Source organism: Pongo pygmaeus, chromosome X (genome assembly GCF_028885625.2).
Source record: "Pongo pygmaeus isolate AG05252 chromosome X, NHGRI_mPonPyg2-v2.0_pri, whole genome shotgun sequence".
Classification (NCBI taxonomy): Eukaryota; Metazoa; Chordata; class Mammalia; order Primates; family Hominidae; genus Pongo; species Pongo pygmaeus.
The window spans coordinates 3,809,629-3,823,216 of NC_072396.2; the positions used below are offsets into that span (position 1 = coordinate 3,809,629).

The 13,588-nt window shown below is 44.5% G+C and overlaps 1 protein-coding gene across 4 annotated transcripts in view; it reads right to left on the reverse strand.

Annotated features, from left to right (window-relative positions):
* LOC129025076 (cAMP-dependent protein kinase catalytic subunit PRKX-like) overlaps positions 1 to 13,588 on the reverse strand; it is a 263,528-nt gene that overhangs the window by 212,171 nt on the left and 37,769 nt on the right. The window lies entirely within an intron of this gene.

Below are 13,588 nucleotides of genomic sequence, written 5' to 3' on the forward strand. Positions count from 1 at the left end.
AGAGAAAAGAGAAAAATACAAAAGAGATGACACCACCCCACTTCCTCTGATATCAACCATGGTTTCACTGCTCGTCATGGACCCTTGGTTCCTAATTGTGGCAACACGGAGATAACAGGCAGGGACACACTTTCTGGAACCAGTGAATCTGAAACTGCTATCTCCACAATGACACTGACACTATGTCCGTGCACATGAACTGGCTGTGACCACACTAGATTACAGGAAGTATTTTGAGGACATGTACAAAAACAGTGGTCCTGAACCCTTTTTTGACAGGTTTATTGAGATATAAAACACATGCCATACAATGGACCCATTTCGAGTACAACTCAACAACTTTCAGTACCTGCAGAGTTGTGCAGCACCATCAGCACAATCAATTTCAAGAATTTCCATTAACCCTGTACCCTTTAGCAGTGACAACCTCTTACCCGCCTAAAGCCCCAGTCCTAGGAAACCACTCATCTACTTTCTGTCTCCACAGACAGATCAAACTCTTTTTCGTTTAGCCAAAAAGCCTCTATAAATGTTGGACAGGCTCCTTGGCATCGACGACACTCACAAATAAATTCTCAGTCTTATCATATCTCCCTTGTGCAAGGCAGTAAACGAGCCTGGCTTCGGTTTCTACAAGTCACGCAGGCTTCTGCAATTTCACTCCACGCCTCACTCACAAAAAGAGCTTCCCAATCCCCAGACCAAAGGAAATTGCGCTGAATTCTTGACCAGTGCATGTCCAGATTCCTGGACGGGGATGTTTGATGATCTGGCTCCGCTACTGAGGTCAAGGGCTGCCACCTCCTCCTCCACACTCAGAGTTACAGAACTCTGGGGTGTTTGCCATTTCCAATCTCATCGCCTTCTCAGCAAGAGGTGGGAAAGAAAAATCATTCTGCCACATCCTGTGCTGATGATGTTGGGTTCCTGTCTATTATGAGTTTACATTTTGATTCTCCTAGTAAGGTGACTAACTGGCAAACAGGCCAAGCAGATCAGAAGAAGGAATTCCAAAGGGAGGTATATATGGCATTAATTAATGGAAAACACAAGATGATCGTCACTTGAGGGAGAAAAGTTGTTTTATCAGTTTATAAAATAAGGACTATAGGAACTTAGTAAGTGGATCCAAGGCAAAGGATTTCAGGTTGCAGTAAGTTGGGTGTTATTTTTCCCCCCTCCATCAGTCTGCCTGGAGCTTAAAAGGGAAATGATTTGTCTCATTGCAGCATCAAAAACAAAAGGAGCACACCCCATACGCACATGAGCAGTACACACATCACATTTTAACTCCTGATAACATCTGCCTTCCTGGGGGTTGTCACCAACGCTCCCACCTCGGCCTCCAAGAAAGTCAAGGAGCTCCTCGCCAGGTTGTTAGCCCTGGCTCGCTATGAGCTCTTCTGCTCAATCCTCCATCTCATTCTAAACTCTTCTGCTCAATTTATGTTCTGTTGACATTTGGAAATATATTACTGACTCTCATCTTTAACAAGCAACTTACAAATGAGTACACGCAAAAAGGGTGAAATCCAAGTAAGGGCTCCAAGGCTAGGTAACTGTGTTGCACCAACGTGGATTTCCTGGGTTTTCCTGCTCTATGATCCTGTGAGATGCCACTACCCTTGGGGAAAGCCAGTAAAGGACACAGTACTGGGATCTGACAGCACTATGTTTGCAACGCAGTGTGAGTGTGTAATTAATCAAAAGAAATCATTTAAAACAAAAAGTAAAAGAAAATGTTAAAAATCTAACACAGTCTCTGTTACTGGGGAACCCTCCTGGGGCTTTGGAGAATAAAACATGGCAAACCCAAGGGACACACATGAACCCTAGAAAGGTCAATAAAAACTAAGTGCAACAAACACAGGCAATGAACCAGGAAATACCTCTCTGTAACCAGCAAGGAAATAAAGGTCTTCTATTGGATTAAGACTCAATCTCCTGCAAATTAAAAAAAAAAAGTCACAGTGTCATGTGGGGTTTTTTTGTTTTGGGTTTGAGGGGGTTTTGTTGTTGTTGTTGTTATTGCCAGGTAACTGGCCTCTGGTCTTCCTACACACAATAAGCAAGTGAACTACAGTGTAGCCTAACTTCAACACTACTGACACTCTGGGGCCAGGTAACCCTGTTATGGGGGCTGCTCTGTGCACTGTAGGATACTTAGCAGCATCTTTGGTGACACAGTTTGGATGTCTGCCCTTTCCAAATCTCACAGTGAAATGTAGTGGGGTAATCCTCACTGCTGGAGATGGGGCCTGGTGGGACGTGTTTGGTTCATGGAGGAACCATGGCTTGGTGCCCTCCCCCTGGTACTGAGTGAATTCCCTCAGTTTATGCAAGAGCTGATTGTTTAAAAGAGCCTAGCCTTCCCTCTGTCTCTTGCTCCCTCTCTTGCCATGTGAGACACCTGCTCTCCCTTTGCCTTCTGCTATGAGCAAAAGCTCTGAGGCCTCCCAAGAAACCAAGCAGATGCCGGCACCATGCCTGTACAGCCTGTAGAACTATGTGCCAAATAAATCTCTAAATTACCCAGTCTCAGGTATTCCTTTACAGCAACAAAAAACTAATACACCTGGTTTCTATTCACTGGATGCCAGTAACACTCCCTCCCCAAGTTGTGACAACCCAAAATGTCTCCAGACTTTGTCAAATGTCCCCTAGGTGCAGATCACCCCCAGGTGAGAAACACTAGTCCAGGGAACAAACATCTATTGAATCCAACTGGCAAAAATAACAGGAGTCTAAAATTTACCGGGTACCTCCTACATGCCAGGCAGCCTTCCATGTGGATTCCAAGTGGACGAATTCAGTGAATCCTCCCAAGGATCTGATAAGCAGGTGCTCTTAGGACGTGCAAAGAGGTAACTAAGGCAGAAAGAGGTTAACTTGCCCCAGTCGGGAAGCAGATCCCTCCAAATCCTCTGCACCCCCCACTGGAGTGCACCATCAGGCCACCTCGTGAGGGGAATTTCTGCTTGACTATACTCGTCAGTAGAGTCTAAGTTCAACGAAAACTCAAGCAACAACCTGGGTTCGTTTAATATGACTTGCTACCTTGTCCAGTCTAACAAAACCCAAAGCATTGACTCCTTTTAACTTAAAAAATAAAAAAGCAGAGAGGTCATCATAGGAATTAATGAGGGATCTTCCTGCACGTGTAGCATGCTTCGTTTGTTTCCTCAACTGTGCCGAGACTCTGGGGACTTCCTCCAGGCACCTTCATTTGTATTCAAAATGCACAATCCCAAGGCTCGGTTCTCGGAATAAGCAGAGGAAAGGAGCCGCATAAGGTCCTGGAAACACATGAACAGGCACCCTGTGGTTGTAGGCTCAAGGGAAAAGCGAAGACCACGCTGGTTTTTCAAATAAAGGGGGCTAGGAAGCCGTCTAGTCGCTTGATCAGCAACTCCAACCTGACACGGAACTCAATCTTTCCCTGAAAGACTCACGGGAAAGGCACTAGGTGTCTGTGTTTCAAAAGACTTACACTGGCCGGATGCGGTGGCTCATGCCTGTAATCCCAGCACTTTGGGAGGCTGAGGCGGGAGGATCACCTGAGGTCAGGAGTTCAAGACCAGCCTGGCCAACATGGTGAAACCCCATCTCTACTAAAACCACAAAAAATTAGCCAGGCGTGGTGGCACATGCCTGTAGTCCCAGCTACTAGGGATGCTGAGGCAGGAGAAACACTTGAACCCGGGAGGCGGAGGTTGCAGTGGATCATGCCACTGCACTCCAGCCTGGGCGACGGAGACTCCATCTCCCAAAAAAAAAAAAAAAAACTTACACAGAGAAAGCCTGAAAGCCCACAAGAGCAATTAGCAAAAGGAACACTGACATAACAAATACAGTGATGTCCAAAGACATTAGCAACCAGGTAGCTAAGCTCAGGGGGTGCTACGTGTCATAAACTTGAAAGCTCCATTGGTCATGAGTAACACACATGTAGGTGCTACCACAGGCAGCTGGTGGGCATTTCAAACTTTCTCTTCGTATCTATGATGAATTCATGGATACCCAAAACAGTGAGTTTCCATTTAGAAAAAGGAACCCCCTTGGCACACATCAACGATTTCACTGTCATCAAGATAAATGTTAAGGCCAGGTGTGGTGGCTCATGCCTGTAATCCAAGGTGGCTCATGTCTGTAATCCCAACACTTTGGGAGGCTGAGGCAGGAGGATCACTTGAGACCAGGAGTTAAAGACAAGCCTGGGCAACATAGGGAGACCCCATCTCTACAAAAAAATAAACAAAACTAGCTGGGAGCGGTGGCATGTGTCTGTAATCCCAACTACTTGGGAGGCTGAGGTGGGAGAATCACTTGAGCCCCAGAGGTTGAGGCTGCAGTGACCTGAGATCGCGCCACCCCATGCCAACCCAGGCAACAGAGCAAGACCCTCTCAAAAAAGAAAAAAAAAAAACAGATAAATGTTAAGAAGTAGACAACCTGCCCTCATTTTCTTCCCAAATGTCTATTTTATCTCAAAAGCATCCATCGGTTTTGGCCTTTCAAATAGTCTTCACTATTAAACTTGGACCAAAACTTTAATTGCCAATGTCATTTCCAACGTATGATGTTGCAAACAATTTCACTACATAATTCACTGAGAATTGAGAAGTACCAACTGTAACTGTGAGCTGGAAAATGATTAAAATGTGTACAAAACGGACAGAAATAAAACGTATTTAAGCTATGTTTGGAAGACAAATGCCAACCCATCCTCCAGGGGTAGAATTTTTAAAATCTTCTATTTGGAATCATAGAATACTGGTGTCTTATCTTCACCCACAGCACATCCCACAGGGGTTCAGGTTGTCTTTCTGATAAACCCTAATTAACTTGCGTCTCAGGTGGTCACATGGCTTCCACTTCTTGTCATCAGGTGAGCTGATATTGCAGGCGCCACATCTGAGGAGAGAACATTTCAACCCACAAGCCAGGCAAGCCATTCCCTAAAACACATTCTGGATTAGAGAGGTTAAATCTCCTGCATGCCGGCGGGTCAAATGTGCAGAGGGGAAAAGAATGAAAGAGCGTGATTATCACCATCCTGAGCCCTCTTGGCTTTTACAGTTTCTCTGTTTTAACTCCCATGAGTACTGACTCAGCACTTCTCAGTTCCATGGAAGGACTTCATGGAAGGACTTCACTTACCAAATCCAATGCTTGGCCTTTTTTCTGTAAAGGGCCAGAGAGTAAATATTTTCTACTTTGTGGGCCACACAATCCCTGTACTTACAAGTACGTATTCAACTTGGCTGCTGTGGCAAGAAAGCAATGATGTTAGTCAGGGCTGTCCAGAGAAACAGTGCCAATACGGTTTGTTTATGTGTGCGTGCGTGGATGGATGGATGGATGGATGGACGGACAGATGGACAGATGGACAGATTCTAAGGAACTGGTTCACACAATTGTGGAGGCCGGCAAGCCCAACCTTTCCAGAGCAGGCCAGAGACCCAGGGAAGCGCAGACGTCACAGTCTCAAATCCAAAGGCAGGATACTGGTAGAATTCCCTCCTCTTTGGCGGACCTCAGTCTTTTTCTAAGGCCTTCAACTGATTGGATGAGGTCCACCCACATTATGGAGGTCATCTGCCTTACTCAAAGTCTACTGATGTGTTTCTTTCATCTAAAAAATACCTTCACAACAACATTCCTAAGTACCTGACCGAATATCGGAATACCACGGCCTAGCCAAGTTGACACATAAAGTTAACCATCACAGCAGCCAGAGACAACCCATGAATGAATGGGCGTGGTTGTGTGCCAAGTCTGGACACGGCCCCGTGGGCCACAGTCTGCTGGTGCCTGTTGTAATCCATCCTTCAGACAGATGCCAGTTTTGTCTTTCTAAAGCACCTGTTCAAAGGTTTTTAATGGTTTCCAGGACCTAAAGAAAAAGCCCCCCTCCTCCCCATCCAACTTCTTGGATTAGTCCAGTGTCCAAGGCGTTCCACACACACAAGCTCCGCACTAACTGCAATCCAAATCCCACTTACCCCAGGATACAATTTCTCCACTCCAGTCAAATCTGTCTACACTACGGTCCAGGATTTCTTACCTGTGGCACTGTAGACATTTAGGGCTGGATAATTTGTGGGGGGCTGTCCTGGGCAGTGTAGGATGCCCAGCAGCATCCCTGGCCTCTACCCACCCAATGCCAGTAGCACCCCCACCCCGTCAGCTGTGACAACCAAACTCTAGATGTTGCCAAAAGTAAAACAAGAGATGTTAGGGTGTGGTGATTATACCGCAATTAAAGCTAGAGGGAACGCTGTCAGTTCCTGGGCCTTCATTTGCTGACACAGAAGTGAGGGTGTAGCTCTCTAGAAGCAACTCACAGTGTCCGTATCATTCATAACACAAGTTACAGCAAGGACGGCACTTTCCTGCCCTCCACACACACAGCCAACAGTACAGTCGACACAGACTCGCAGCATGCAGGGCCATCTCTGATAACTCAGAAAATGCACGCCATTAACAGTGACAGCAAAAAATCATCCACTAAAAGCAATTCTAGACCAGGCACAGTGGCTCATACCTGTAAACCCAGCACTTTGAAAGGCCGAGGTGGGCCGATCGCGTGAGCCCAAGAGTTCGACACCAGCCTGGGCAACATGGTAAAACCCCACCTCTACAAAAAATACAAAAATTAGCCAGGTGTGGTGGCGTGTGCCTGTAGTCCCAGCTACTCGGGAGGTTGAGGCAAGAGGATCACTTGAGCCCAGGAGATCAAGGCTCCAGTGAGCCATGATCACATAACTACACTCTAGCCTGGGTGACAGAGTGAGACCCTGACTCCAAAAAAAAAAAAAAAAAGCGATTCTATACATACAAAATGATGCTATCTGGGGTCTCATACTACCCATGTGTCTGACTTCATCCAAGCGTTCTTTCAGGCAATGTACTAGAAATCTTTTTTTTTTCTTTTTTTTTTTTGAGACGGAGTCTCGCTTTGTCGCCTCAGCTCACTGCAACCTCCGCCTCCCGGGTTCATGCCATTCTCCTGCCTCAGCCTCCCAAGTAGCTGGGACTACAGGCGTCCGCCACCACGTCCGGCTAATTTTTTGTATTTTTTTTTAGTAGAGACGGGGTTTCACCGTGTTAGCCAGGATGGTTTCGATCTCCTGACCTCGTGATCCGTCTGCCTTGGCCTCCCAAAGTGCTGGGATTACAGGCGTCAGCCACCACGCCCGGCTTTTTTTTTTTTCTTTCAAAAAAAAAAAAAAAAAAAAAAAACAGGATACACGTGCAGAACGTGCAGGTTAGTTATATAGGTATATGTATGTCATGGTGGTTTGCTACACCACCCTAATTAGTAGGGTGGTGCAGCACCCTACTACCTAATTAGTAGCACCATCCCTACTGACCCTCATAGTTCCCTCCCCTCATCCCCACTCCCCAACAGGCCCTGGTGTGTGTTGTTCCCCTCTCTCTGTCTATGTGTTCTCAATGTTCAACTCCCCCTTATGAGTGAGAACATGCGGTGTTTGCTTTTCTGTTTCTGTGCTAGTTTGCTGAGGATGATGGCTTCCAGCTTCATCCATGTCCCTGCAAAGGACATGATCTCATTCCTTTTTATGGCTGCATAGTATTCCATGGTGCATATGTGCCACATTTTCTTTATCCAGTCTATCACTGATGGGCATTTGGGTTGGTTCCATGTCTTTGCTATTGTAAATAGTGCTGTAAGAAACATACACGTGCATGCATCTTTATAGCAGAATGATTTATATTCCTTTGGGTATATATCCAGAAATGGGATTACTGGGTCAAATGGTATTTCTGGTTCTGGATCCTTGAGCAATCGCCATACTGTCTTCCACAATGGTTGAACTAATTTACATTCCCACCAACAGTGTAAAAGCGTTCCTATTTCCCCACAGCCTTGCCAGCATCTATTGTTTCCTGACTTTTCAATAATCGCCATTCTGACTGGCATGAGATGGTATCTCATTGAGGTTTTGATTTGCATTTCTCTGATGATCAGTGATGTTGAGCTTTTTACCATGCTTGTTAGCTGTGTAAATGTCTTCTTTTGAGATGTGTCTGTTCATATCCTTTGCCCACTTTTTGATGGGTTTTTTTTTCTTGTAAATATGTTTAAGTTCCTTGCAAATTCTGGATATTAGACCTTTGTCAGATGGGTAGATTGCAGAAGTTTTCTCCCACTCTGTAGGTTGCCTGTTCACTCTGATCATAGTCTCTTTTACTGTGCAGAAGCTCTTTAGTTGAATTAGATCCCATTTGTCAATTTTGGCTTTTGTTGCAATTGTTTTTGGTGTTTTAGTCATGAACTCTTAGCCCATGCCTATGTCATGAATGGTATTGCTTAGGTTATCTTCTAGGCTTTTTATGGTTTTGGGTTTTACATTTAAGTCTTTAATCTATCTTGAGTTAATTTTTGTATAAGGTGTAAAGAAGGGGTCCAGTTTCAGTTTTCAGCATATGGCTAGCCAGTTTTCCCAGCACCATTTACTGAATAAGATCCTTTCCCCATTGCTTGTTTTTGGCGGATTTGTCAAAGATCAGATGGTTACAGATGTATGGTGTTATTTCTGAGGTCTCTGTCCTGGTCCACTGGTTTGTATGTCTGTTTTGGTACCCATACCATGCTGTTTTTGTTACTGTAACCTTGTAGTATAGTTTGAAGTCAGGTAGCATGATGCCTCCAGCTTTGTTCTTTTTGCTTAGGATTGTCTTAGCTACACGGGATCTTCTTTGATTCCATATGATATTTAAAATAGGTTTTTCTAATTCTGTGAAGAATGGCAATGGTAGTTTAATGGGAACAGCATTGAATCTATAAATTACTTTGGGCAATATGGCCCTTTTCATGATACTGATTCTTCCTATCCATGAGCATGGAATGTTTTTCCATTTGTTTGTGTCCTCTCTTATTTCCTTGAGCAGTGATTTGTAGTCCTCCTTGAAGAGGTCCTTCACATCCCTTGTTACTTGTATTCCTAGGTATTTTATTCTCTTTGTGGTAATTGTCAATGGGAGTTCACTCATGATTTGTCTCTCTGCTTGCCTACTGTTGGTGTAAAGGAATGCTTGTGATTTTTGCACATTGATTTTGTATCCTGAGACATCACTGAAGTTGCTTGTCAGTTCAAGAAGTTTTTGGGCTGAGATGATAGGGTTTTCTAAATACAAAATCACGTCATCTGCAAACAGAGACAACTTGACTTCCACTCTTCCTATTTGAATACCCCTTCTTTCTTTCTCTTGCCTGACTGCCCTGGCCAGAACTTCCAATACTATGTTGAATAGGAGTGGTGAGAGAGGGCATCCTTGTTTTGTACCAGTTTTCAAAGGGAATGCTTCCAGCTTTTGCCCATTCAGTATGATATTGGCTGTGTCTCTTCCAGGTTTTGGTATTGGGATGATGCTGGCTTCATAAAATGAGTTAGGGAGTTCTTCCTTTTCAAATGTTTGGAATAGTTTCTAAAGGAGTGGTACCAGCTCCTCTGTATTTCTGGTAGAATTCAGCTGCGAATCCATTTGGTCCTGGGCTTTTTTTGGTTGCTAGGCTATTAATTACTGCCTCAATTTCAGAGCTTATTGGTCTATTCAGGGATTCAACTTCTTCCTGGTTTAGTCTTGGTAGGGTGTATGCATGCAGGAATTTACTCATTTCTTCTAGATTTTCTAGTTTATTTGCATAGAGGTGTTTATAGTATTCTCTGATAGTAGTTTGTATTTCCGTAGGGTCAGTGGTAATATCCCCTTTATCGTTTTTTATTGTCTATTTGATTCTTCTCTCTCTTATTAGTCTAGCTAGCAGTCTATCTATTTTGTTAATTTTTTCAAAAAACCAGCTCCTGGATTCAATGATTTTTTGGAGGGTTTTTTTGTGTCTCTATCTCCTTCGATTCTTCTCTGATCTTAGTTATTTCTTACCTTTCGCTAGCTTTTGGATTAGTTTGCTCTTGCCTCTCTAGCTCTTTTAATTGTGATGCTAGGGTGTTGATTTGAGATCTTTCTAGCTTTCTGATGTGGGCATTTAGTGCTATAAATTTCCCTATTAACACTGCTTTAGCTGTGTCCCAGAAATTCTGGTACATTATCTCTTTGTTCTCATTGGTTTCAAAGAACTACTAGATTTCTGCCTTAATGTCATTATTTACCCAGGAGTCATTCAGGAGCAGGTTGTTCAATTTCCATGAAATTATGTGGTTTTGAATGAGTTTCTTAATCCTGAGTTCTAACGTGATTGCACTGTGGTCTGAGAGACTGTCTGTCATGATTTCGGTTCTTTTGCATTTGCTGAGGAGTGTTTTACTTCCAATTGTGTGGTTGATTTTAGAATAAGTGCCATGTGGCACTGAGAAGAATGTATATTCTGTTGATTTGGGGTAGAGAGTTCTGTAGACTTCTACTAAGTCTACTTGATCCAGATCTGAGTTCGAGTCCTGAATATCCTTGTTAATCTTCTGTCTCACTGACCTGTCTAATACTGACAGTGGGGTGTTAAAGTCTCCCCCTATTATTGTGTGGGAGTCTAAGTCTCTAAGAACTTATTTTATGAATCTGGGTGCTCCTGTATTGGGTGCATATATATATATATTTAGAATAGTTAGTTCTTCTTGTTGAATTGTTCCCTTTACCATTATGTAATGCCCTTCTTTGTCTGTTTTTATTTTTATTTTTGTTGGTTTAAAGTCTGTTTTGTCAGAGACTAGGATTGCAACCCCTGCTTTTTTTTTTTTTTTTTGCTTTCCATTTGCTTGGTGAATTTTCCTCCATCCCTTTATTTTGAGCCTGTGTGTGTCTTTGCATGTAAGATGGGTCTCCTGAATACAGCACACCGATGAGTCTTGACTCCTTATCCAATTTGCTAGTCTGTATCTTTTAATTGGGGCATTTAGCCCATTTACATTTAAGGTTAATATCGTTATGTGTGAATTTGATCCTGTCATCATGATGCTATTTGGTTATTTTGTACATTAGTTGATGCAGTTCCTTTGTAGTGTCATTGGTCTTTATATTTTCATGTGTTTTTGCAGTGGCTAGTACCAGTTTTTCCTTACCATATTTAGTGCTTCTTTCAGGAGACACTGCAGGGCAGGCCTGGTGGTAACAAAATCCCTCAGCATTTGCTTGTCTGGAAAGGATTTTATAGGAAGCTTAGTTTGGCTGGATATAAAATCATGGGTTGAAAATTCTTTTCTTTAAGAATGTTGAATATTGGCCCCCAATCTCTTCTGGCTTGTAGAGTTTCTGCTGAGAAGTCCATTGTCAGTCTGATGGGCTTCCCTTTGTAGGTGACCTAGCCTTTCTCTTTGGCTGCCCTTAGTTTTATCCTTCTTTTGACCTTCAAGAATCTGATGATTATGTGTCTTGGGGTTCATCGTCTCATAGGGTATCTTAATGGTGTTCCCAGCATTTCCTGAATTTGCAGGTTGGCCTGTCTTGGTAGTTTGGGGAAGTTCTCCTGGATAATATCCTGAAGTGTGTTTTCCAGCTTGTTTCCATTCTCCCTATCTCCTTCTGGTACTCCACTCAATCATAGGTTCAGTCTTTTTATGAGGTCCCATATTTCTGGTAGGCTTTGTTCATTCTTTTTTCTCTATTCTTGTCTGCATGTCTTATTTCAGTAAGGTGGTCTTCAAACTCTGATATCCTTTCTCCCGCTTGGTCGATTCAGCTGTTGATACTTGTTTATGCTTCAAGATACTTGTGTGTGCTTCACAAAGTTCTCGTGCTGTGTTTTTCAGCTCCATCAGGTTGCTTATGTTCCTCTCTAAACTGGTTATTCTAGTTAGCAATTCCTCTAACCTTTTATCAAGGTTCTTAGCTTCTTTGAATTAGGTTAGAACATGCTCCTTTACCTCATTGTAGTTTTTTATAACCCATCTTCTGAAGCCTACTTCTGTCAATTCATCCATCTGATCCTCCGTCCAGTTCTGTGCCCTTGATGGAGAGACGTTGTAATAATTTGGAGGAGAAGAGGTACTCTGGCCTTTTGGGTTTTCAGCATTTTTTCACTGATTCTTTCTCATCTTCGTAAGTTTGTCTAGTTTCAGTCTTTGAGGCTGCTGCCCTTGGATGAGATTTTTGTGGGGACCTTTTATTTGATTGTTGTTGTTGATGCTGTTGTTGTCACTTTCTGCTTGTTTTTCTTTCAGTAGTCCAGTCTCTCTTCTGTAGGGCTGCTGCAGTTTGCTGGTGGTTCACCTTCAGGCCTTATTCACATCTGATTCACTCCCATGCCTGAAGATGTCATTCAAGGATGCTGGAGAGCAGCAAAGATGGGTGCCTACTCCTTCTTCTGGGACCTCTGACCTCAAGGGGCACCAACCTGATGCCAGTAGGATCGTTCCTGTATAGGGTATCTGACAAGCCCTGTTGAAGGCTCTCACCACCCAGTTGGGTGGCACAGGGAGCAGGACCTGTTTAATGGAGCACTCTGTCTCTTGGTGGAGAGGGTGTGTTTTGCTTGGGGGAAACCCACTCGTCTGGGCCGTCCAGATTCCTTGGAACTACCAGGAGGAAAAGCTAAGTCTGCTGGTCAGCAGAGACTGTGGCCACCCCTCCCCTATGGGCTGAGGTCCAGGAGATCCGAATTCTGTCCCTTAGCCTCTGGCTGGAGTTATTGGAGATCCTGCAGGGAAGCCCCCCCACACACACCCCAACTAAGAAAGGATGGGTCGGGATTGGGCCTGAAGAGGCACTCTAGCCGCAGACTGCCACAGCCAGTGTGTTGGGCTGTGGGGACAAGTCTTGGGACCAAGCTGTCCAGCCTCCCTGGCTCTAGCAGGGGAAAAGCGTAGCTTGTAGCTATAGAAATGGGTGCCACCCTTCCCCCTGTCCACGGAGCTTAACATGTTAGGCAGTTGCCAGTGACAGTGCTGGCTGCTACCCCTCCCTGCGGGAGTTCAAAGGGCTTAGACAGCAGGCAGCTGCAGCTGGTACTGGTCACCCCTTCCCGAGGAGTTTGGTAAGCTTAAGCAGATTCCAGCTGAGAGGCTGTAAGAATCTGTGTGTTCCGGGGCTGGGACGTGAGGCCCCAGTGGCATGGGTTCACAAGTGGGATCTTCCAATCCGTGGGTTTCACAGTTCTGTGGAAAAGCAGTTTCCCCGGCTGGGTAGCGCGCTCACTCACCGCCTGCCTTATCTGGGGTGAGGGGGTTCCCCTTCCCCATGTGACTCTCAGGTGGGCCGCCACACCACACTGTTCTTCCTTCTCTCTGTGGGTCACGCCAGCCTTCTAGTCAATTTTGATGAGAGAACCCGGATACCTTGGTTGCTGATGAAGGATTCACACGCTTATTATGGTCTTTTCTGATGGGAGCCTCCGAACACCGTGGCTTCTAGTTGGCCATCTTGGCCCTGCCCTCCGTAAAATGTTTTTAAATTCACTGATTTGAGTTCTGGAGACTTGGAAGTCCAAGATCAGTCAGCCTACATGGTGATGACCTTCGCGAGTTCTGCAGGCTGAGAAGTTCACAATTAAGGCACCAGCAGGATTGATTATTTGGTGAGGGATGTTCTCTGATTCCTTCCAACATGGCACCTTGTCGCTGTAGCATCCAGAGGGCAGAGGGGAGGAACACTGTGTCTTCACATAGCAGCA